General features: G+C 38.1%; 1 protein-coding gene across 8 annotated transcripts in view; it reads right to left on the reverse strand.

Moving 5' to 3' along the window:
* The window catches only part of NCOA2 (nuclear receptor coactivator 2), a 184,580-nt gene that overhangs the window by 121,959 nt on the left and 36,697 nt on the right, over positions 1-25,924 (reverse strand). Inside the window, exon 1 of one of the 8 annotated variants that reach the window (XM_058830796.1) lies at positions 4,115-4,133. The exons of the other annotated variants lie outside the window; for them this stretch is intronic. The gene's annotated coding sequence lies outside the window, so the exon portion shown is untranslated. Of the gene's footprint in view, positions 1-4,114; positions 4,134-25,924 lie in introns of those variants that run through there. 8 annotated transcript variants of the gene reach the window in all.

Here is a 25,924-nt window from a genome sequence, read left to right on the forward strand (position 1 = left end):
TGCCTGATTTTTTATTTTTTTTAATTTTTTAAATTTCTTTCCAAACATTATTTTTTTCCCCCCCTTTAAGATAAGACACCACCAACTCACTATGCAATGCATGGAAAGGAACAGCTTCTCTATCATAATCTCCCCAAATGAGAAATGGTTTTAATACAGCAGCAGTTACAACACAGAAAGAGAATTACTACATATTAATCCTATGAATTCCTGAGTCTCAAATGAAAGTACAGCATTTAAATACAAGTTTCAAATGAGAGAAATCTACTCAATTTACTAAGAGTAATACTATGCATATGCATTTATATAGATATACACACACTATATATAAAATGTACATAACACGTATACAAAAAAAAAATCTAATTTCTAGAAAAACTACTGTCAAACGTGCTACTCAATTCTTCTAAAAATTAAACCAGTTTCAGTGTTATGACTAAATTTTGTGACTCATTTTCTTCTTTGGTTCCAGGATTTTTCTGCAGATATCCCCAGAAATAAGGACACTGCTTTTGTTTCTGCTGAACACAGAGTTAAGTTGCATCTCTTGAATGAGAGAGAACATCTTAATTGTTTCAAGCATTCATTAAATGCAAGTGGGATTAAGTGGAAAAGCAGTGTACCTACGGCTCAGTGCAGCCCCCAGCTTTAACCGAGTAATGTTCTCATGCAAGGTAAGGTGCAAAGAAATTCTGACTACACATAAATTAAAAGAGGTAAAGAGAGCTTCACACTTTGCTACAACAATCTGTCACGCTCACTGCACCTATTCAGAGCACCCCCATGCTACGTTTCTGTCCTCCTGTATTCCACAGACTACTGACCCACCTCATCCACTCCTTGAGTCACATGAGCACTACTCCTCCCTTTAGCCCCTTTTTGGGAAGCTAAGGGCCATTAATATGACTGCTACCTGACTGGTTTCTAACCAGGCAGGCCAGTTTCACTGCTATCTTAATGACTGCAAACAAGACAACTGCATTTTCCAGTTTTCTGAGTAGCCTCTCCGGCAGAGGACACGTGGAAACACTGGTGCACACACTTGTCCATAGCCTTGCAGACTCCCAGCTCTTGCATCATAGTGGCTGATACCACTGCACATGCACATGGCAGCTGAGCATGCAAACCAACCACCTTTAGATGCAATTTTTTTTTTTTTTCTTTAAAAAGTGGCCAGCTGGCATGCCTAACTCTCTTTCTCCTCTTGCATGGCAGCAGGACAGACTCCCATTTCTATCAACAGACTGCAAAAGGTTTTGTAAACCATCCTTCAGTAACACCAGGGCTTCCTGTCTCACATTTCTTCTACTTCCTCTTTCACCCCACTTCCCATACACCCCAAATCCTCATTCCCATCTATCTTCCTCCTGGTCACAAGATAGGTCTATCAGAGTGCCAACCTTCTGAGCTGCAGTAGGAGGATGGGCAGAGAGGGAGTTGGGGATATTATGTTGGAAGGTGTTAATGGCCACCATCAAATAGTTCTTTCATCTCCAGGCAATTACAGAGCTGGGCCTGCTAACCAGATGCAAAGGGCTCCCTCTTTGCCTCATGTCTTCCTTCTGCATCCCAGACAGACAGAAGTGCCATCAATTTGAGTCCAAGGCCCTATAAACCAATTAGAGGTTTATTTTGAACTCAGAAGAAAAGGACTGTTTTGCCTTTATAGATGTCAGAAGGAGTTTGCAACAGTGCAACTCTGAAAGAGACTCTTGTAACAACTCCTGTCTGCTTAAGAGGTGGCTGAATATATACAATTTGACTGCTGAAGTTTAACAACATTTGAAATTCTCAGAAGTTCTTATCACAATCATATATATAAAAAAGAATTTTTAAAAGCTTCAAATACTAGATGAAAAGCATGTAAGATTAGTTAGGTGCTTTCTACTAATTAGTACTGCTTTTATTATACAGGGCAAGAAAATGACAATTTTTTTCCTAAACTGGCAGTGAACAGCCAATTCAATAAGCTGCGTTTTTGTTTTCTGTGACAGGGCAGTGGAAAAATCTCTTTCATTTATTAGGTCTGCAGAGACCAAAACTGGCTGGGTGTCAAACCTGCTTTGTAAAAGCCCAGATCCAGTCAGCCATGTGTAGATTCCATAATTCTTTATGACCTGTTCTCAGTATCAGCTTCACAAAAGATGAAACTTTGGTGTCTTCCAGTGAGTGTTAGTGCAACCCTTTATAAAAGGAAGCAAAAACCTGAACTGACAGTTCAACACAGAAAGGAAAAAAAAACAAACCCTAATGGCAGTGCCAAACTAAATTTGTCTTATATTTTTTTTTTTTCCAGATGAGCTTTGCATAAAGATATAAGGTCTCCTACAGTGGTGGATAACCAAGCTGTATAAATATGCAAATTTTAATAGCTCATTGCTCCATGCCCCACTGCATGTACCTATGCTTAAGTGACAGTTTCATCACCTCACTAGTGATTGCAGAGTATCCAGAATTTGTCACAGGGATAGACAGGGCAAGGCCTTAAGCTGAAAGATCTGATGGCAAACTAAGATAGCAAAACAAACTTTTTTTTAGGAGGATTCTATCTTCAAGATAGAAGAAAACTAGGAGGGTGGAATGATTGACTTGCTTTTAACTACAAGAATAGCTAGATGGCTTTGATAAACTGAATAAAATGTGCTGCCCTGTTAAAAACTACTTCACACATCAAATCAGGTACACACTATATTATACCCGGGGAAAAATATTAAACTTCAATTTTCAGTAAGCACACCCAGCATCACATTCTTATATTTTTTTATAGCAGAAGTTTATGAATAACAGCACTCATAACACTTTTTAATCTCGGACTGTGAAACTGAAATAACTAATTAATCATTTTATTCAAGTGAAATATTCTTGGCTATGCTAAGATTCATCTGTATCTGTCTATACTGACAGCATTTGCTTGAACGGTCCCATTGTTTTGGCAATGTTTACCTATTGAATTCTTTAAGGTTAAAAGAACTGCAAACTAACTCACAAATGTTTCCCACATTATTAAGTACTGTAAATAATCATTTTACCATTAAAGCAAGGAATTCTTGTGAAACATGCAATATGCTCCACATATGCTAGGAGTCTTGTGTCCTCATTCCATACGCAGTTTGTAATCTTGCATCTGACACATATGTAAACATTAGCAGTCTTAACAACACCTTTCCATGCAAGCTACATGTATTTATCAAGACACATAAACATGCACACATGCACATGATTTTCTTCAAAGTTTAATAAGATCTGCAGGGTCTTCAGATCACCGGAAAGTACGTGTGATTTTTATCACCACCACATAAACAGCCTTCTTGTAATACTCCTCTCTTCAGTATGCAGTCTGCAGATCACAAGAGCACAGAGACTCTGAACTTCAGTTTCGTTTTCACAAGAGCACAGGGAATGTTACAGAGCACCATTTCTCACACAGAAAAGGGAATCTGTGCTCCTCACACACAGGTCTGCCGCAATTCAAACTTCAGCCACAATTTACTGATGGTTTTAGGGTAAGGAGTAAAAATTTTAGAAGTAAATAAATGCAGCATTCATGAATACTACATAGAAGCAATTTAAAACTGTTTTAGGAATACGATGCTCAAATATGGCTTATTTAGTGTTTTCAAAATCTGCTGCAAAACATTAAAACTCTATCCTAATCTTTGTTCCTTGCTTGAAGCAGAACAGCTTTGTGTTGCCTCTAAAAATAGGGAGGGAGCAGTGGGGGATGGGAAGGGGACTGAATAAGAGGATAAGTGGGAACGAGTACTGATACACCACACTGGAAGTAATTTAAAAAAGACTAGTGACTGGTATTCTTAATACTACTGCTTTCCTAACGAAGTCAAGCACTTTCTCAATTACCAAATGAAAAAGGTCATCCTGTACTTTTTATTTTGTACATGCACATGCGAAGGAAAAAAGGAGAAGTTTTGTTTCATCTATTACCAAAACCATCATTCTGCAGTCAACACTTTTAATGAAATACAGGCCAAAGGATTAGTCAGAACAGATTCATGGGAAAAAAAAGAAATCTGTATGAAAATACAAGCACACCACATAACTAAAACCAAAAGAGAATCCTGCTTAAGTACCTCTGTTGTAGAGGATTACAACATACCTGCAAATATTGTCCTACAAGGGTCCCTGCAAGGGCTTCCCCTCACCCCAGCTCTACAGTAATTAGCAGCAACTGTAGTAGCCACTGCCCTGAAGATGAGAAAGTACACTAATATCATCATTAAAGCCCTGAATTAAGTATGCTAAGTATCAAATGTGTCAGCAATATAGTCCATGTGTGTTAGAAGTCTTAAGAAAATTCTTTTTTTCAGAAAAGGAGCAGTTGGGAATCTGGCAGGGAAGTCTGTGGGTGATGGTACAGGGAAGGCAGCTGCTGCTGAGCTATTGACCAGCTGGAAAGACAAGTTATTTCAAAGCTACAGTGTCACAAACAGGAAAGTCAAGTAATTGTGTCTCTCACAGGAAAACCTGTGATGAGCCAGAGGATGGGCACAAGCATGGAGCATCACCAACACAGCACTGCAGACCTGGCCCTGGAGAGGCAGAAGCAGCACAACCCAGCACTTTCCATAACTTAACATTAGGCCCATCTCAGCTGGGGCTTTATGTGAGTAAACATGACTCCGGGAGGTTTTTTCAGAGAGTTATTTTTAAATACCTGACCATATGAGCTTCCTTGGAATAGGAAAAAAGGGGAGGCAAAACTAAACAGTCATTACACATATATTTAAATATAACATTAAAAAAACCACAAAATATTTAAACATACTAGAAATGTGCACTTTCATTTTAATTTTAAATTTGGCAGTGGACCTGGACCAAAAAAAGGTTATATTCTAACTGAAATGAAGCAGCATGGATTTTCTAAAACCAGTCTTTAAAACATATAAGAGGGGAAAAAAAACCCCAAACTTGCTCAGAATCTCTCACTTAGAAAAGTGGCAATTTGAGTTTGAGCTCTTACTCAGGGATGTGCTAAACTCACTCTGAGCCAGAAGAGCTGAAGTAGGAAAAGCAACAGAAGTGCACAACGGGAGAATGTGGCTGTGCAGGGTTCAGTTAACAACACCCATATGAACACTTTAGGTCAGGAGGTTTGACAGAGTTCTCCCAAGAAGCATCTGCACTAATGCCAAAAAGACATTTGAAAATCTTTATCTCCTTCTTTGAAAATATGGACATAAACACATCTGGATCTCCAAAGATGCAGTGGGATGTTCATGGTCACAAGCAATAAGCATTATCAAGAGAAAAGGCTGAGAACAAGAAAACAATTACATCTAATGGCATCTTTTGGAAATATTGATGTCGTTTGACTGCTGCAAATCTAAAACCAGTATTTTTTCAGCAGTACTTGTCAATATATTAAAAATCAAATTCTGTAACAATTTAGGTAACAATTTAGGTAACAATACCTAAAATTACAAAGCAAACAACTGCTTGAAAACATGTTTTTGGTACACAGAGAAAAGTATCTGTTTATCAATCAACCTCAAATCAACTGTCCCCTTCTGTGTACTTGGGATACTCTTTCCTGGCACTAGCAATAATGCATGCAAAAATTTGCATAGTTCTGCCACAGTTGTGGTTAATTATCCATTGCTGAAGTCCTCAGCAAAATTATTTGTCAAACAAAATGTTATGACTATGAAATAGTAGAATTCGACAATGGAACAGTAAAATTTAAATATTAAAATTACTTAACCTTACTTCCATATATGATGGTAATTAATAGCCATTGAAAGAATGGGACCTTTTCTTGGCGTGCACGTTATCTTTCAAGGTTACTTAATTGCTCACTCCCTCATACTCCCTTAGTTTCCTAAGTTTGGACTTTTATATAATTAGAAGAAACTGATTTTTTTATTTCAAGGAAAATACACTTACCCCACATCTCAGAGTGGAAAACACAGACAGCTGAGCCTTTTCTCAAGTAATAAACCCCAAAATAAATCCCAATAAAACTCTCTTCCCCTGAACCCACCAACAGAAGACAAACACCAGAAACACCCAACCCCAAGTGATACTGGATAATACTTACAGGTTTACTCATTTTAGTATTTGGATATTCGATACATTTTCATTTATTATGTGTACATCTGCATTTCTGGAACGACAAAACTTCTTTTCACACAGCAAAGAACTAAAAAGATTCTGCACTATCTGCTGCAGACTAGTTTCCTTTCTGCTGCATACACCGTCTATACCTAAGATGATCTGATAACTTACTTCTGGTTTTGCACAATTACTGCAGCTAATGAAGTTTGTGGTTGCTTATTAGCAAGAGAAGGAAGAGCTACATTGGCTTTAAACCAAAAACTCTGTGATGCTTTATGAATCTTTCCTACAGTGGCCATTTTAAATGTCCATTTCATTACAAAACAGGAATTTCTTTTACGAGTTTCTGGAGTCTCTCTCAAAGTACATAACTTGAAAGAAATTATTGAGAAAAAAAGAAAAACAAACCCCCAGAATGAGCATGAGTACTCATACCACATGTACCACTAATCATCCACAGAGACAGAACAAACCTCTCTATTACATACACATTTGAGTACCAGCAAGTTGTGCACTAACTTGTATTTGCAACATCCCTATACATCCCAGATCCCTTCACTCTAACCAGTGTTTAGGTAGATGGTTGGAGTCAAACCTCTTTGAGGTCTTTCACAACCTAAATGACTCCTATGATCTAGGGCAAGGCATTTTGGGTTCCCTCACCTCAAAGAGCTGATGAAAGGCCAAATGAAAGGCAATGAACTGAAAGGGGAATTAAATGAAACAAGTAATATTTACAAGGGAAGATTTGGAGTTCCAGATATAAATTAGCTTTCTTCAAATTTTATTCCTTGGTATTTATAACCAGTTACAAGATAATAGTTAATTTGGCATGAGTGCAGCTGAGTATCTGCAGGAGGCTAAAGCCATTAAAACGATCTGCAGACACCAAGTGGAAGTAAGTGATCCTTGGGCTACTTCTTTCTGCTATTACCTTTGTATCTTGAAGAGGCACTGCTGCCTTTCCATCCATATAAACCTTTTCAATGTTCAACAGATTTAAGTTACAAAACTGAAAGCAAAAAAATCCACTCACGAAATCACTTCAACCCAACAAAACCAGGTTTCATGTGACAATCAGGGCTCTGTTCTCGCTCACTTTGTTTCCACATTAGTGTACCCCAAAAAACCCCAAACAACTACAGCACAGGAATAGAAAATCAAGCTCATGAGTTAGGACTTAACTGAACTTGCCTAAGGAAATCAGTTTCCTCACATGGATGAATTATAATGCATCTAACCACACAAATTCCAACTGTGCTGCCCTCTGCACTCCACCACAGTATTCACTGTATTCAATGTTTTGTCTTACTTCCATTGCCCATTGCATGACTGCACGCACCACTTGGTGCAGTATTCAGAAATGTTCGGTGTCGAGTATTATTTTCATAAAGGAACTTTCTATGAAGTTCACAAGTAGGCTGACCTGCTTCACTTACAGTATCATTTGTGTTTAGGATCAGCATTATGCTTTCAACATGAGCAACAGGCAGTATCTAAACGGAGGTGATTATTATGGAAACTTAGGCCTTTATTTTCCACAGCACTTAGGAAATACTTTCATTTAAATATTCAAACCACGTAATCTCCTGACTCAAAGTACAGCTTCTCCTTGAGAAGACTGAGCACTCAGCATTTTTGCAAATCAGACCGAAGCTGAGCACATGCAATCAAGTTGAATACTTGGTGCCGACCTCCAAAAAAAGCTGAACGACATGCGAGCATCACATGGGAAGCTGGTGGTAGAGCCCAGCGCAGAATTCTGTTCTTTACAGCTGCCTTGGTCAGAAAACTATTTTTTAACTGCAATCCTTGCCCAATTCAGCTTTAGGCAGACACCTACCATGAAAACTTGGTGAAGACGGAAGCAACTGAAAATCAGATTTCATATTCATATTGAGATCTCTCAGCATACATTATACTAAAAGTTTGGCTTTAAACATTACTTTCTCCAACTTTTTGCCCCTTTTATGTGGGTTGTCTGCTTTACAGGCCACATTTTTTATGCATTACATTTTATTTTATATGTATGCATGTTTTTACATATTTGTGTATCTTATATAAAAACAGGTTTCTATGTTTTATATATCTATAAAAGACTACAGCCAAAATGTTTATTGAAATATTTATCAATCAGACTTTGGTGTGGAGGGATAGGGGAGCAAATTCTATAATTTAAGCAAATTAAGTATGAAAGAATGAAGTACTCATTATGGAGGAAAAAAGGTCATTTGATGAAAAACTTCTCAACTAAATGTGAAATACATTAAAAACACACTGCTAATGCAACTCTGCTTTTTTGCCATCGTAGTTGTTGCTGAACTGTTCATTCATGAACTACTAGCATGAGCTTAAATACAAATGCAATGTTTAAATTATACAGCCCAAATCCAAGATGTCTGTGAACTAACAAAAATTAACTGTTTCAAAAAGCCAGATGCTTTTCAAGCTGGGAAACTCAGGATTTCACATGATAACATTTTACACCTTTCCTTTTGGGTTACCTTTGAAGGACACTTACACTATTTATGTATGTAGTGAGCAAACACCTGATCCCATTACACAGAACAGATCAGCAAACCAGGAAGATCTCCTGTGATCCATTGTTCTCTCTGTGTATGTATTTCATTGAGCAGAATGACTGGAAGAAACATGGGGAAAAAGTGATAGCAAATTTATTTTTCTTTAAACTAGAGTTACAGAACTTGTTTGAGGAGAAGAAAGTCCTGATTCCTACTCCTTGGTCCCAGGTCTGTTTCTATTTTGGTTTTCAGTTTTTTTCAGTGGCTCTGAATCAAAATAATAAACAAAGAATATTTTTTAAAATTCATAGGGGAATATTGTACTGCCCTTGCACAGCTACTGCTGGGGAGGAGAGACTGGACAGCAACCTTCACTTCATCACCTGAAGTATATCTGAGCTCTCTTTCTGGAATATATTGTAGCTTAGCATACAATCAGATATGATCTTGTCAGATAAGCTGTATTTTTTAGTTTTAATTATATTGCTGTGTTTTAATTCCTGGTTAATCAAGACCTTGGTCAGCCTTTACAAGATTTTATCTAAGACTGGAATTAGACTGTTAGGACTAGACTAAGCAACATCCTGCCGAAAACAATATTAAACTTCTTCTCAGTATATCTAACTTTTCCACATGTGACAAGTTTACGTGTGTGGGGCTGCTTAATAAAAAAGAAAAATCTACATTATCAGTACAGATAACTCTGCAGATAAGCCCATGAAGTTATGGACAGAAGTTGACAAACTAACCCAGGATGTTCAACTACATTGCTGTTTCATATCCTCTTGAGCCAGAACAGGAAAGGCAAGTGTTTCATTATCTGCTCAGGAGCTCAAAGCATAGTGTTAATTTGTCTGAAAAAATGAAAATACAAGAGAAACACACTTTTCATTTTCTGTGTCGTTAATTGCAAAGCTACAGTTTTCTCCTTGGGTTGCTTTGCTTTCTCTTTTGTTACTTTCTACTACCACAAGCTTCTGATTTAGATTTGGGCTCTCCCTCCACCATGTCTTGATTTAATTTGTTTCACATCATTCCCAAGTGCCTTAATTCTCTTCATAATATCAATAGTTTTCAATCTGTTTTAATCTGCAGTGTTGGTTTCTCATAGAGACTTTTTTTAAGCAATCCTTTTTCAAATCACACAGCTTATCATTTGTGTATTTCACACGTTTTGTAGTGTAAAATACACAAAAAATTTAAGTGCACCTAGCTTTAGAGAGGTACTTTTTGTCCATCCCTAACTAGTCCAGACTTAATCATGCATTAAAACTTGCAGCTTTTTTTTTTTTTTAATTCAAACAATGGGATACAATGCCTTTTATTTCTGAGTATGGTGCACAATATCTTCCATAAGGATGCTGCCATATCCATATTTAGAATGCTCAAAGTAACAGTACTACTGGAGGGAAATGTAGTATGTATTCCTCAGTTCATAATCTCCCATGGTATCCTGCTTTTCTCCCCTTCTTCTCTTGGGAGGGTCAACCACTCTCACCTACAGTGTGACTTTAGCAGATCATTTTACACTCTTTTATAAACATTTAGAATTATCTCCCACAGGGCTGTCTGAAAAATCACAGCTAATTAATGACACCATTTCTAACAAAGTCAGATGCCCTCAATAAGATTAGGTCTGTTTCAGTTTTTCTACCATAAATCTGCATGTGAAGTGGGAAATATATACTGTTCACTTTCCTAACAAAGTGAACGCTTTTCTAAAAATTCTAATCAGTGTATAGGTTTTTTTTCTTTGCTATATATTTACAACTTTGATCAGATGTCAATATCAATATGCAGTCTAAAAAGTCCACAATGATTTCCCAAGAGACTCTTTGACTTGATTCTTGGCTCATTTTCATTTAGTTGCCTTTTGGGGAAGTAAGTTCACTTCTTTCACCACCATCTTCATTTCATTGGAATGGAAAGTGAACTGAATGGAACCAGGAAGATTCCAACCACAAACAAAAAGAAACCTACTTCAAATGAGAAGCAGAAAGCAGCAGAAACTGTGGACTACAAGTGTTTTGCAGCAAAAGTTAATCACAGCTGTACTCAAATTAGCACAGCTACAGAATTACCATCTGCATACCAGCACGCATGACACGACAACTTCATCACTTTGCTCAAATTAAAGTCCAACATCACTGAAGTCCTCCTAAATTATTTTGTTTTCAAAGACACATTAAATCCCTAAATTATGTCAACACTCAGAGCAGAACATGATCACAATTCCATTTAAAAAGTGGCAGGCTTAGTTTGCTGATGACATCATTTAGGAAGGAAGGTGCCTTGTATTAGAATGGCTGGCACCCTTCATCTCTGCTTTCTGACTCCAGTTTACCTTACCCACCTAAGTATTTTCCATCATTATTTCTCAGGCGCACAAAGATCTGCCATTCATTAAAAGGGCATTATTAAATTAATATCATAATCTGTCTATGACCCACATAACTTAAAAAAAAAAAATCAGAAGATCAACTTTTTTTTCCTTACTAATGAAGTGAATAAAGCAGCAAAACAAGACAATGCAATAATCTCAGTCCATGGATATATAAACAACAGGAGCCATGCAGATCCCTTTCATTAATTAAGCAGAGATAAGAAATAATGAAAAATGAAGCTATGATCTCAAACTAGAAAAAGACCAATTTGACAATGTATTTTATTATTGTAGTTTTAAGATGTTTTGTACATTTTAAATTTTATTAGAACTTTAACAAAATCATAAAATTATAGAATCATAGAATCACTGCAGTTGGAAAAGACCTTGAAGATCATCCAGTCCAACTGGATGTTGGAGTTAACCTCACACTGCTGTATTCACCATTAAACTATGTCCCCAAGCACCACAGCCATGTGCTTTTTGAACACTTCCAGGGATGATGATTCCAACATTTACTTCCCTGGGCAGCCTGTTCAAATGCCTGACTACCCTTTCAGTGAAGCAATTTTTCCTAATATCTAATCCAAACCTACCATGACACAACTTGAGACCATTTCCTCTTGTCCTGTCCCATGTTACCTGGGAAAAAAGACCTAGCCCCATCTCACTAACACTCTCAGATAGCTGTGGAGTGTGTAGGAAGCTCCCTTAAGTCTCCTTTTCTCCAGGCTGAACAAATCCAGATCCAGTTCCCTCAGCTGCTCCTCATGAGACTTGTGCTCCAGACCCTTCACCAGCTCCACTGCTCTTCACTGGACACTCTCCAGCATCTCAGTCTTTCTTGTCCTGAGTGGCCCAGAACTGAACACAGCACTCAAGGTGCAGCCTCACCAGTGCCGAGTACAGAGGGACAATCCCTGCCCTGCTCCTGCTGGCCACACCATTGCTGATACAGGCCGGGATGCCATTGGCCTTCTTGGCTACCACTGGCTCATGTTTAGCTGCCGTCATCCAGCACCCCCAGGTCCTTTTCCATCAGGCAGCTTTCCAGCCATTCTTCCCAAGCCTGTGCTGCTGCATGGGGTTGTTATGGCCCCCAAAAAATTGTAACTAAAGGCAATAAATGTGGCTTATCACTTTTGCATTTCTGACTGACATAAGAACTGCTTTAAACTACAACCTTTCCAAGGTAGTGACAATGTCAGAAACAGATACAAGACAGTTCTAAGATTTGCCAAAAAGGCTTCATCCCATCCCATAATAAACAAGTTTCTGATTTAATAGGAAAAACAACACATTTGCAGGCAAAGAAAATTCCACTTCTTCACAATTATCTAAACAAACAGATAACATTACAAATAGGAAGCAGAAGTCTTATGGGAAAAAGCAAACAACCTCCTCATTAAAAATGTCCTTTGCTAAGCACTTTTACATACATTAGAAAAGTGACAAGTCTGCTGATGCCATTAGGCAGCCGTTATGCACATATATAAGTTGATCTTTGTATACAGGAAAGTGTGATAAGATATAATCAATTACCTAATTGGTGTAAAGACTCAAAGAAAACTCTTCCATGTATTTCCAAAAAGAGAAAATAATGACATCAAGCCTCTTTGCAAAACAACAGAGCTATGAAAGATTTAGCTTCATATACCATCTGTAACTGTGATGCCAGACCAATGATTTTCTTCTTAATCAGTTTTAGTCCATCATCTCAAGACTAAGCTTTGACTTTACTTATGACAATGCAATGTGTCTTGAATGTGCCTTTGAAATCTAAACTAAAATTATTAGTTAATTTATCATGCACACAATGAATTGCTGACTCCCATGGCCACCTTGTTTAACACAGATTACTTAAGCTAAAGCTTTTGGTAAAATAATACACGCTTCCTTAAGAGTCATTCACAAGCACTGTGACTAACAAAGCTTACTTTCCTACAGGTTTGTGCCATGTGGTTGGTTGACCTTGTAAAACTCTTCCATGCCTGAGACATAGATGAAATCACTCTGACCTATGCCATCTCCTTTGGATCTCACACCTTTTCTTCCTCAGTTCAGTCACTAATAACATCTCTCTCCTCTTGATTTAACTTTCTGTTTTTATAAAAGTCTTTTTAAGATATTTATTCCTCCTCCCTTTGGAATATTTGTCAATATTTACTGAAAAGGGCTCATAATTCAAAACTAACAAGGGATGAAATCCTGAGGCAGATACTGTAATCATAATTGTTTTTACTGCAAAAACAAGTTTAAACATGAAACTTCTAAGGATTCAGCAATCACCTGTCAAAGAGAAGGTAGGCTGGACATCAAGAAGAATTTCTTTGTGGAAAGGGTTGTTAAGACATTGGTGGTGGGGTTACCATCCCTGGAGGTGCTCAAGAAACAATTTAGTGTGGCACTCAGTGACAAGGTGGTCAGTCAAGAATTGGACTCTATGATCTGCGAGGTCTTTTACAGCCTCTGATATACAGGGAAAGAACAGCACCTTTTCTCTCATTTGTGTTGTACTACACACAGAAGAGAAGCTGCAGTGAATCACAGAAAGCCTAAATTTCTGGAAGCACACAGCTAAGGCACTACTTTGCCTGGAAATTTAGAGTGATATTGAATCTCCTATTGGTTTTGACCTAACTAGACCCTTGCTAAAACTTTAAAACAAAGCAATTGTTCTTCAAAAAGTGCTAACCCTCACAAGTTAATGATTAAGCTTCCCTCTAGGCCTTAACTCCGTCAACCAGCAGTGTTAATTAGACTGAGCTAGGCAAATCCATCAGGAACACACCTTTAAAGCCTGGACTAGACAAGACTGAACACTAATATAAATTGAGTGGATAAATTTATTAGCATAACCACCTAGCAAATATCCCACTAGGCCAGTAAGCATTAACACCTATAAGGTGCAATAATATAAACAGATTAAAGGTTTATTTGAACAAAAAATAGTGGTGACACATTGTGCTAAGTGAATACATACCACTTAAACCCAACATAAGCTTTGCCTTTAATTTGACACAGGCTACCATCTTCCAGCATCACTTAAACAATAGAAGTCTAGCTTTAATATCTCTATATGATGGTATTATCTCTATGATGAAACCTTCAGCAAGGTATTATCTGTAATTGGCTTTGCTTCTGAACTGGTGATGACAATTCTGTAGTGGAGCTAAGGTCCCTGTATCCCGCACAAATGGAGTGCTGGTGAATGGTATTACACCCACAGCACACTGCATACACTGTAAAATGGCCTAACTTTTCACCAAGGGATCATCTATGCTGTGCAGCTACCACAGGTAACAGCAAAAGGCAATCATGCAAAAAAAAAAAAAAAAAAGGGGTAAGGCTTTATACACAGAAAACTGAGGTTTAAGGGACAAACAACAACTTGCACCAACTGCACCCATGTGAGTTCCCCTTCTCCACACTAAGCAAGACTTAATTCTAACTCAGAAGAAAGGGCAGCTCATTATTCCTTGTACATTTCAGCAACACGTGGATGAATGGTTATGGACTGGAGCACAGTGGGGGTCATGCAAGCAGAAACCTGTATTCTCCTCTTACTACAGTTTCAGGTGCAAAACTCACAGAATCACAGGATATAACAGCACCCACGGTGTACAGACTACTTTGGAGATGAATATAAGGAGGATTTATTAATTTAGTATTTCTATTTCTAGAAAAAGCTATATAGAATAATTCCAGATTATTTTCTGTGCAAGTTCTCCAGCTTTTTGCAGTTGTGCAGTTTTATTTGAGGTTATCACACAACTGGGAAATCTTCCTGCCTGAAACTTCGAACAGATTAAATTGCTGTGGTTTTTCTAGAACTATCTTGTTGGAAACAATCCTTACATTCAAACCCCTCTAAAGATGTTAAGCATGTGCCAAGCTGCCTATTTTAGACTCGTCTTCCATCCATGTCCTTTATAAGGACAAAGTTTTCCAAGTGTGAAACAATCCAAAGCACTGGTTATATATTTCAAATGTCATGCTAAAATCCTAATTAAATTACTGAACAATTATTCAATTATTTCCCCTTAACTTTCGCAAAATAATGTAGATTTCAGTATCTCTCAACCCACACTACTGTCTTTCAGAGTTTAAATCCAGAACTAAATGCAATGACCACAATATGCAAAGTTTAACAAATGCTTCAAACTATTATACTTCAATAGTTTTCTATTTTTTTCATCATCCAACAAGTAGCCCAAATAGACTACAGATTTCATAGGAGGAGAAATTTCAATAGGCTATAGAAAACAATGTCCTGATAGTTCTTAACTATGCTTTTCATTAACTACATAACTATGGCACAAAAAATAAATAGAAAAGACATAGCAGTACTGTAACAAAACAAAACTTATTTCTACGGACTGGCCTTCTCTTATACAAGCTAAGGCCAGAAACCAATTGTATGCACGCAGCTTCCCGTGAATGATGTAACCAACAGCAGAATTCCAGACTTATCAGAGACCTGAATGCTTTCCCAAAGAGAATGTACTCTGTTTTTCTTGCTACTGAATCTTTCTTGCCTTGTCAAGTCATGAAATCTTGGCTCCAACCTGATGAGTAACCAGATTTGATAGAATTTGAAAACAGACAGATTTCCTAACATTGGCTACAACACCATGATTCTTACTCATGAAGAAATATAATAAAAAAAAATTTAAAAGTAATGCAAAAAAAAGCGTAAAACAAAACCTTTAAAAGGGACTATACTCACCTAGAAATTCTCGTTCTAGAAAACTTAGAGATGTTAGATAGGCAGCTCTCATTCATCTAGCAGAAGGCACTTATTTGTAAGTCTAAGTTATAACCTGAAGCTTAGCAGAGTTTTGGAGTTGGGACAAAGGGAACCCTGGCTTTATTAAATTAGTAGAACTTAGACTACAGGTGAAATAGTCCATCCTCACAGCCTCCTGCTCTTCAACATAAAGTAAGTATGGTTGTAGCTAGAAATCAAGTTGTAGCTAAAAGTCAGCCTTAAGTCAACTGAAAGTAAGAGAAGTGTTCTGCTGTATTTTTAATTTTGCTGTATCTTTATGGCCAATCTTTGCTTGCAGCCTTTGCAAGTCAACTGTTTCAAGCAGATGGGAAAGCAAAACAGTACTCAAAATAGAGGCAAAAAATTGTTTTTAAGGCAGTGAAATGAAGAAAGCATTACTCTACTGAATCCCAGTTATGTTAGGGAGTATTCTCTAAAGATCCTATGAAACATAACTAAAAGACTTAAAACCTGAATAAACAAATACAGGCTAGAAGTATAGGTATCTTGCCAATTTACAGGACAATTATTGGAATATTAATTTTTCAACCTAGTTTCAAAAATCCACCTCATATTCTAACTAACCCTCTTTAAGTTCTTATCTGTGATGAATTCACTCTTTCAACATTTGTAGCCTTCTTGGCAAATAATAACAGTACTTAACTCTTTAATATACTACTATTATGTGCAAAATGTTCTTTATTTCAAAGAAGAAAAAAAGATTTGAATGAAGATTTGAATTTGAGTTTCACTCCCTCTGCAGAGAACGTAACAGGGAAAACTTTAAAACCTAGGGGTTTTTTCATCATTCTGCAAAACTGGGGCAGAGAGCGGGAAAGGCAGTGCATATAGGCAATAGCAAAGAAATTCCTGACCTTTCCATATTAAGAGTTTATTTGAAAGGACATTTTAGAACCACTGTATAAATCCTTAAACCTCACTGTTGCCTAGTAAACCTGCAGAAAACAAAGTTTTGCCACCTATCCCTAAAGTGGATGACAAATACACATTTCTGGTCTCTTCTCACTTTGAAGGACAATTTCCTATTTCCATCCAGGAAAGCCAGAAAGAATAACCACATTACAAAGGAATGTCACTGCTCAACTCCTTGACACATTGTCTTTATATTTCAGACTTCGTGGAAACTAAAATCACCATGCTTTCTCAGTAAGTTCATCATGTCTAGACTTTCTTGTGAAGAAATGAGGAATGTGCAAGAGATGCACCTCAGAACAGTCTGTACCCACACCTTAATGACAACAATCTCTTCAAGAAATCTTGAAAACATATATGGTTTGATCTTTCTATTTACAGTTTTGCACCAAAGGACATGGCTAAGAACACTGAAGTGTACAACAATTACTTAAGAGTGAACAGGGGAGGTGGGAAGTAAACTGCAACATCTCTCATGCAAACAATTATCATGTTCTAGATCAGACTAAACTTGTTTCCACAAAAAGTAACTATCCCCCTTACGATCATATTTGAGGAGGTGGTCCTTAATGTAGCTAGATATAACATGTCAGTACATAATAAAGATTTCAAGGGTTGAAATACTTAGCAAAGAGACTAGAGGTTCAGAAGGAGCCCAAATGAAGCTCTAAATCCATGCAGATACTTCAAGAGATACTAGGGGCTGTATTTCCACAGAAACTGTTTCCTTCAGACATGAAACAAGTAACCTTAAGCCCTTTCATTAACATCCAAAATACTACAGATGTATTTGATTTAGGAAGCTGTGTCAACATGACTTCAGTAAAGTTATCTTGCTTTTCAATAAACACAGTCAAAATGAAATTTCTCACAAGGATTCTAATATTTCAGTTACATTAATTGCAAATTCATAAATCTTTTTCTAGTCTCCAATGCCAATTCTGCCCCACCCACACTCCATGGAGAACTTAGATAAACAAGCCAAACAGGCAAGAAAGTCTCACACATTTGAGCTTGGTGTATATTAAATGCACTTTATGCAAACATTCTGTTATGTAAACATTTATGAACAATTTCTTTATATTTAAATTAAAAATTCAAATGAAAATACAAGGCTGTATGACACAAGGGTTGTTTTAATTAGTGAAAAGAAATTATCTTTTGTTAAATGTTAACCCATTTAAACAATCAGAGCCTATGTTTGGGTTTTGAGAGAAAAAAAAAAAAAAAGCAATATGACAGAATTGGTGAGAGAAGCAAGATGCCCATACCAAGCACACTAAGAAATATGAAGATGTCTTCCTGCAAAAAGACAGTTTTCGTTTTAGCAGTATCTTGGCATGGGTGGAAGTGAATTAGCATTACAGCAAGCAAGTGAATTCATCTGAAAAGCAAAACCTACAGACATGTAGTCTGTATTAGCAACGATACATACCAAGTTGTTCCAGCAAGACCTTAGAACAGAGTATTTTCGTACTCCAGCCACACAGACCCCAGAGACTCAACCCACATTTCCTGATTACTACAACAAAGAGTCATTAGCTACCAGCATCATCAGGAATGCAGTACTACAGTAACCATACTTAAAGAAACCTTTCATCTAGTTTGGGAAAAACAAAAGTATGGTGAGACTGGTACGACAAGTTAATCAACTTTTAAGCTATTAACCTTAGCTTCAAACAAGACAGCTCAACTACTAAGCACATAGTCCTACACATACAGAACTTGTGCTCAACTCAAGTTAATACAAGTATTAAATGTTCAGTTTAGTCTGCTAATTCCAATTCTCTACTTCCTTTTTTTTGTATTTGATTCATCTATCAAGTAATGCATAATTTTGTAAGATTTAGCTGCTAAATAAAAGTCTCAAAGGAGGTTTGCTTTGCTGCACAACTCCGGCACAGAATTCTAGTAAGAGCAGAGATTCAAGAGTTATTTTACTAATGGGCTGCTACTCAAAAAAATCCATACTATTAGGTTGGAATTATGACTTTTCTGGGTCTTATCTTTTTCTGCAAGTTGTGTTTAACTGTTGACTGTAATAAAGCACTAAAATATTCTTCTATACTCAGATACTGTTGAGTCTTATAATTCCTAGTAATCTTATGACTTTTAATTCCTTACATTCTTGTATGCAATTTTGCTATGCCACAGCCAGTCTAGTGGCAATAGGAGCCAAGACCTCTCTATTCTGACCCTATGACTATGCCTCTTATTGTTACATCTTTTGCCATCTTAGTATGTTTTACTAGAACAAGACTACTGCATACATTTTACTTTAGCTTATCCCTATAATAGCTTATTTCATAAAGTACATAATGAAAACAATGTGCAGAGATGAGGAACATATCAATACAAACAAAAAGAAGTCCCTTAGGCTTCTCATGTAAAACACAGAAGAACTGTACCGTATTTTCGAAAAAATGTGGGGAGGGGTGGGGGGGGTGTGAGAACCAACACGTAGCTGCTGAAGAATGTACCACTCCTGCTTCACCTTACCAGAGAATCTAAGATGGGGTATTCACAAAATGTCTTCCAGCAACCCCACAAATCTTGCCTGGAACAAACCTCTGTTTCCAACTGTTCAGATAACTTACACTTCTCCTTACGTACCCAGGCTGGCTGTAGGGCTGCCATTGATTTCTTGACTACATGTATGCACTGAGCTTCTAGAGATCACAGGTTAAGTAGTAGAGATAATCCTGCTGCAGTTATCCGTAATTTGTTCAACATAAATGTTGATTATATTGGCCAGGCTGGTGGAATAAAACCACTTGCTGTTCTACAGCATGACTGTGGAGCCCTGTGTGCAGTTCAGCTAAAAACGCGCAACGGAGGTGGTATTCCTGGCACAGAACTCCATTTTCCTTAACCTGCAATTCCTTCTGTATTTTGTTTACCAGTGTAGTTACATGAATGGTTGTATCAGTAAAAACTGCAACCTTCAGGTACCTTGTGTTCTGGAAAGCTTTTCTTTTTAGTTCCTAAGTTAATTACAATCACTTGTGTGTCTGCTTATTTAACGTCAGAGAAATACAAAGGAAAAAATACCTGAAGGACAACTGAAGTATAATTTTTGAAATCCTGATTAATTTTAATTTTTTTAATATATTTCTAAATGAAAACTGTAGAACTCCTCAGATTTCAGCAGCACTCTTCTTCTCATCAGCTTGCTTTTCATTAACTGTTTGATTCTTAGATCTCTAAACTAACTGCCACTCCAGAAGTCAAGCTACAATTAGTCACTGAAGGTGCTTGCTAGATGAGATTGAGAGTTCCAGTTGCATCCTGATTAAATCTGCACATACCAAACAAATTCACTTTGTAATGAAAGTTATCAAATATATTTGCCTTTTACAATTTAAACATAACTTTTGTTTTTCAGCATGGATACCTAGGGAAGCAAGACATTTCAAATTGCAACATGCCTGCCAGTTTCAGTCTTTGGACCAACTGCCCAGTGCCCTCTTGAAAAAGAGAGAAGAACATTCCAGATAGCTGAGAAGTTTAATGAAAATCAGGAACAGTTAACTCAGACATCCTTAAACTTCCTCTTTTTTTCTTTTTAAGCAAGTTTTTTGGTCATTCTCAAAGACCCTATTCAGAATTAAAGCCTCTGTCTTACAAGGTTTACTAGAGAAGTTGATGACACTCTGCAAGGGTTTCCTGTTATTCTCAAGACTGCTGTTTGCATGGTAGTGATTTTTGTAGATTTGGAAAAAACTATAATATTCTAGTACAGATCATAATAATTCTTTGTCCAACTGTTAAGTACATAATACACACATACCATCTAGAAACTAAAAAAAATTTATTATTCCTAAAAACTTCAGAAACTATGATAGGCAAAAGCCTGTAATCTCAATATTTGCTTTTAAAAGAATGAAGTTTCTAGTAATTTTAGGACATTTGTTTGTTGAAGTTGAATTTGGCCCAGTGTGAGCCAGGCCGCTAAGATGAAAATGCCATGCATACCCAAAAACATCAAATCACAGTGTCTTTTCAACACAGTCTCAATGTCAAACAGCAACAATGAAAAAAAAGAAATAAAACAAAGACCTATTGAGGTCAATGGGACATTTCAAATAACACTGCTATGTACTTTCTAATGAGACTTGTTAGCAACCCTTACAGTTCAACTGCTTAACTACTTTCATCATAAAGGATCTTGAAAGCTTTTCAAGCAGAAGTGCCTACACCTCAGTGGTTTACAGTATACCTTTGATATTCAGTAGAGGAAATCCCCATGGGCTACATAACTGTTTTCATTTTGTCCCATGAAATTCTATTCACTTTTGGATGATGTATGTGCTGTTATAGTCCAAATTTTTCTCCTCTCTTCCATTCCTCTAGATTTTTGGCAGCATACCATAGTCATAACCAGCGGTTACAAAGCCAGGCTCATTTCACCACCAAAGCAGCAATGGAAATGTCAGAGTAATTTTAAATGGTCAGCAGAAAACTCTTTCCTCCTCCCATCCTCTCAATTTACCTTCCAAAAGACACCATGACAGTCAGAAGACCCCTTGCCTCCAACCATGACAGTGGTTTAGTGGTTCTAAGAAATACCAGAATAAGCACACAGCTAAAGCAGCCAATACTCCACAACATGGTAACAAAAAGAATAATTTCCTTCAGTCTTGGACGAGAGAAAATACTGCATTATCAATCTTGACCAGGATTTTTCTTGCCCATCCAAACACTTGAAACCTAAAGTGAACCACCCAGCATATCAAACACTGATGGCAGACAGTTTTGTAAATCAGCTGAAGACAATTTTGTAGTTCAGTTGAAAACTTTAAGGCATCAGTGCTCCAATTCAAAATTAAAATCTTATTGCTTCCCACTTATTAAATCCTGGAATGCTCCTGAATACATTATTACAGAACGTAAATTAGGTTACACACTCAAGACTTTGAAATATGGGAAATGGTAGCTTGACAGTCATCAGTGCTGCTTTGGATATTCTACTGTGTCATGCAAATGCATTATGATTAAGTTTTTTACCTATGTCGTATCATTCCTTCATTAACTTTATCTTCTTTACTGTTAAGAAAAACAACATGCTGAGAAAGGCAAATGAGTACAGCAACCAAATATAAGTAGAGCAGGACCCTCCCTCCCACTGAACAGCAACTTCCAGATGACGAAGTTACTCTCATTCACATATTCTAAATTTATTGCCATAGGAAAATCTCTTCTGGCAAAATGTTTTTCTTCCTCAAGATGCCAAGTACTTTTTTTCAGTATTAAAGCTTTGGCCTAGGGAACCTTGAACTCTGAATTTCCTTTTTTTTCCTCCCCCTCCCTTCCTGCTTCAGAACAGAGAAGCACAGAACAAAGGTTTATGCTGCAAGAGAGTTCACAAATTATGGTACCACCAGAGCAAGATGCACACTACATACCTCTGCTTCAAATGAAAACACACACATAGCTTCACCACACTTTAAGGACCATTGCCAATTTTATTTAGTGCCCCCAGTTCTGGGACTGGGGGGATAAAAAATTAATCAGTTGACAACTGTTGTGCTTTTAATTTCCCCATGTCTATCAACTTCTGTCCTATATTTTCTGGTCATTTTCTGGACAGACACAGAGCTGTTCACACTGAGTGAAGTAAGAGGAGTATACTGTGGGAATCTGCCACAGTCCTCATCCACAGCTGCAGGTTTCAACTGATCCTACTTTGGGAAGGTTCAGGGCTGCAGTTGTTACACAATCAGAGAGATAATCTCAGAGAGGCCAATACTGCCTGAAATTTTCTTCTAGTTGCTTCAACTTGCATGTAGTTATGCCTGCCTCCCACCCTCTTACCCAAACTGGGGAAACTACACCAGAGACACAGTGACACTGGAAACACAGAATGGCTGAGGTTAGAAGGGACCTCTGGACATCATCTAGCCAAACCCAGTGCTCAAAGCAGGGTCAGCTACAGCAGGCTGCACAGTACATGGTTCAAATGGGCCTTGAGCATCTGCAAGGATAGAGACTCCACAACTTCTGAATGCAACAACCAAAGTCTTAAGTTTTTCATTTATGATGAGCCCATCAAACATTATTTGGACATTCATGCCCTGCTATAGTTTGAACTATAAAAGATTTATCCAACTTTGGGATTGTATATGCCTCAAAGACACCTGAAAGAATTATGTTTGCTGACCATAGCCGCCAGACTCTCCAAGAAAAACTTCTCAACTCTACATTCATATAATCTATAGACTAGAGCTCAGTGGCTCTGTATGGTGTGAACAAAGTGTTCAAAGAAACGTTTACAGTTTTAAAGAAAGACCTACCAGAGTAAATAATCTTTAACAAGGAAATTTCTTGAAGAGATACCAAAATAAAGGAAGAAATCCAATAAGGGGAAAAAGTAGCACTTTTTCAGTACTACAGAGACTAGAGAGACATAGAGGATAAAACTACACTGGAGGAAGATTTAAGACCTGTATGAGACACCAAACAGTCTTAGAAGAAGAAAACAACATCTTCACAAAGAAGTACTAGCATATCAACATTAACATCACAGAAACAGTCAGACTTTGATTCGGTCAAAGATGAAGGATAAAGACCTGACTCCAAGGTATGTAATCCTCCAGGTATGTAATCCTTAACAACCTCACAGAACGGATGTAATTTTGACACAGGAGGTGTGCCTGCTTAGAGAAACCCCCATGAATTCTCTTATCCCCTTATTTAGGCAGCTCTGTGCAGCAAGTAATGCTGAGCCACACCTGGGCATATTTGATCTTTCCTGCTTCAGAGAGGAGAGCAACCACGAGCCCAGACAGATGGATGAAGTCGGTCAGAGTAGTTCTCCATGGCATGAAGCTTCTTTCAATCAACAGATCACCTGTCTCCTGGAGCCTGTTTTTACAGCCACAACACGTGACAGAGGCAACTTTAAAGCAGGACTCTGGTACTGAGACAGCATCTCAGAGTCACACCAGAACTTCATGAACTTTTCCACTAAGAATCATTTTAGACTAGTATTGCAGAGTTCTCAGAAAGCCTTAGAGAATTCCTGCAAGTCTCCATTGAGAGTTTAGAAATGAGGAGGGGTGGAATGCTAGAGAACAGGCCCTCTGCATAACTGTCATCCAAGAGGCATTTCAAAGACCAAATACTTTGGTTTTAACTACCTTGCTTCTTTAGGGATGCCCCTAGGCCACTAACAAGACAGGACCTGCCTGCTCTCCTGATAATGAAATAAAAAACACAGGTGCAGTCTTAGAGAGGACCCTCCAGCACAAATTCACATCAATCACTTTAGCAGCCTAGCACTCACTTGGCACAGGAAAGACATACAGGCAAAGCAGATCACAAGATGGATGCCTAGAAAATGGGAGTCAGTGGGGCAAAACTTACATACAGACATTCTTGGGCTAAGCACATACTAACTGCTATCTTACACAGACTTTGATACCAAGAAATAAAAAATCAAAGCAAACAATTCATGACTTACATCATGGTAAAATACAAAGAACTTAACTAGAACTTCCTGTTAAAAGCAACTTCTAACTACCTTCAGGTAAAGAGGAGAGCACGAGCTATATGTGACAATGGCACAGCTGATGCTGCTGTACTTTGCAGGACAGCAAAGCACATGTACCAGCCCTGAGCAGCTGTGCACATCTGGTATCCTGCAAGAACAGCTACCCTGGGCAATCTGGGCATACACCCAGCATACCAGGTTTCAACTCAAACATGAACACAATGATCTAATTACATAACAAGAAATTGCCTTTAAAAATCAAAGCCAAAAGCTGCTAGATTCAAGAAGTCTGATAGTGTCACAGAAACAGCACTACAGTTAGACTGAAAAAATGCTGCTATTTTTGAGTATTTCTAATCACACACAGAATCACTAGGCTGGGAGACTCTAACACCTCAACTAAACCATGGCACCGAGTGCCACATCCAGTCTTTTTTAAAACGCATACAGGGATGGTGATTCCACCACCTCCCTGGGCAGACCATTCCAGTACTTACTCACTCTTTCTGTAAAAAACTTTTTGCTAATATCCAACCCATATTTCCCTTGGCGCAGTTTAAGACTGTGTCCTCTCGTTCTGCCAGTTGCTGCTTGGAGAAAGAGACCAACCCCACCTGACTACACCCACCCTTCAGGAAGCTGTAGAGAGTGGTAAGGTCACCTCTGAGTCTCCTTTTCTCCAGGCTGAACAACCCCAACTCCCTCAGTTGTTTCTCGCAGGATTTGTGTTCCCAGCCCCTCACCAGCCTCGTTGCCTCCTCTGGATGAGCTCAAGCGTCTCAACATCCTTCCCAAACTGAGAGCCCAGAACTGGACACAGCAGTCCAGGTGTGGCCTCACCAGTGCCCAGTACAGGAGAAGAATGACCTCCCTGCTCCTGCTGGCCACACTATTCCTGATCCAGGCCAGGGGCCATTGGCCTTCTTGGCCACCAGGACACACTGCTGGCTCATGTTCAGCTGCTGTCACCAGCACCCCCAGGTCCCTTTCTGCCTGGGCACTGTCCAGCCACACCGTCCCCAGCCTGTGGCACTGCAGGGGGTTATTGTGGCCAAAATGCAAGACTCAGCACTTGGATTTATTAAACTTCATCCTACTGGACTCTGCCCACCCATCCAGCCATTCCAGATCTCTGCAGAGCCCTCCTCCCTTCCAACAGACCAACACCCTCTCCCAGCTTAGTGTCATCTGCAAATTTACTAATGAAAGACTCAATACCCTCATCCATGTCATCAATAAAAATATTGAACAGGACTGGCCCCAGCACAGACCCCTGAGGGACACCACTGCTGCCTGGCCCCCAGCTGGATGCAGCACCATTCACCACCACTCTCTGAATTACATGTAAGAAATATGAACCAAAATCTGAAAGCTTTTAGTACACGAGCAACTCAAGACTTTATTCTACACCTTTTCAGCCTGAGCACAAGAATAAATTTAACCATATTAACCTTTTGCTGTTACTGTCTGCCATTCTGCAATTGTACTTTGATAATCTTCAAGTTGATAGTAATCAGTTACAAAAGCTGGACTTGCTCACATTGTAAGTGCTGAATTGAGGAAAAAAAATTAGCACACCTAATTTCCAGCTCAGGAGATAACCCTATTTAATAACGTACATGTTACTCTCTTCTATGTTATGTAAATGTTTTGTTTAATAAGAAAAAAAAATAAAAAAAGAAGAATGTATTTAATTGCTGCTTTGAAAATCATGGCTCATGAAAAGTCCATATGTGGAAATGTATTTATTC

Source organism: Poecile atricapillus, chromosome 2 (assembly GCF_030490865.1).
Source record: "Poecile atricapillus isolate bPoeAtr1 chromosome 2, bPoeAtr1.hap1, whole genome shotgun sequence".
NCBI classification, from domain to species: Eukaryota; Metazoa; Chordata; class Aves; order Passeriformes; family Paridae; genus Poecile; species Poecile atricapillus.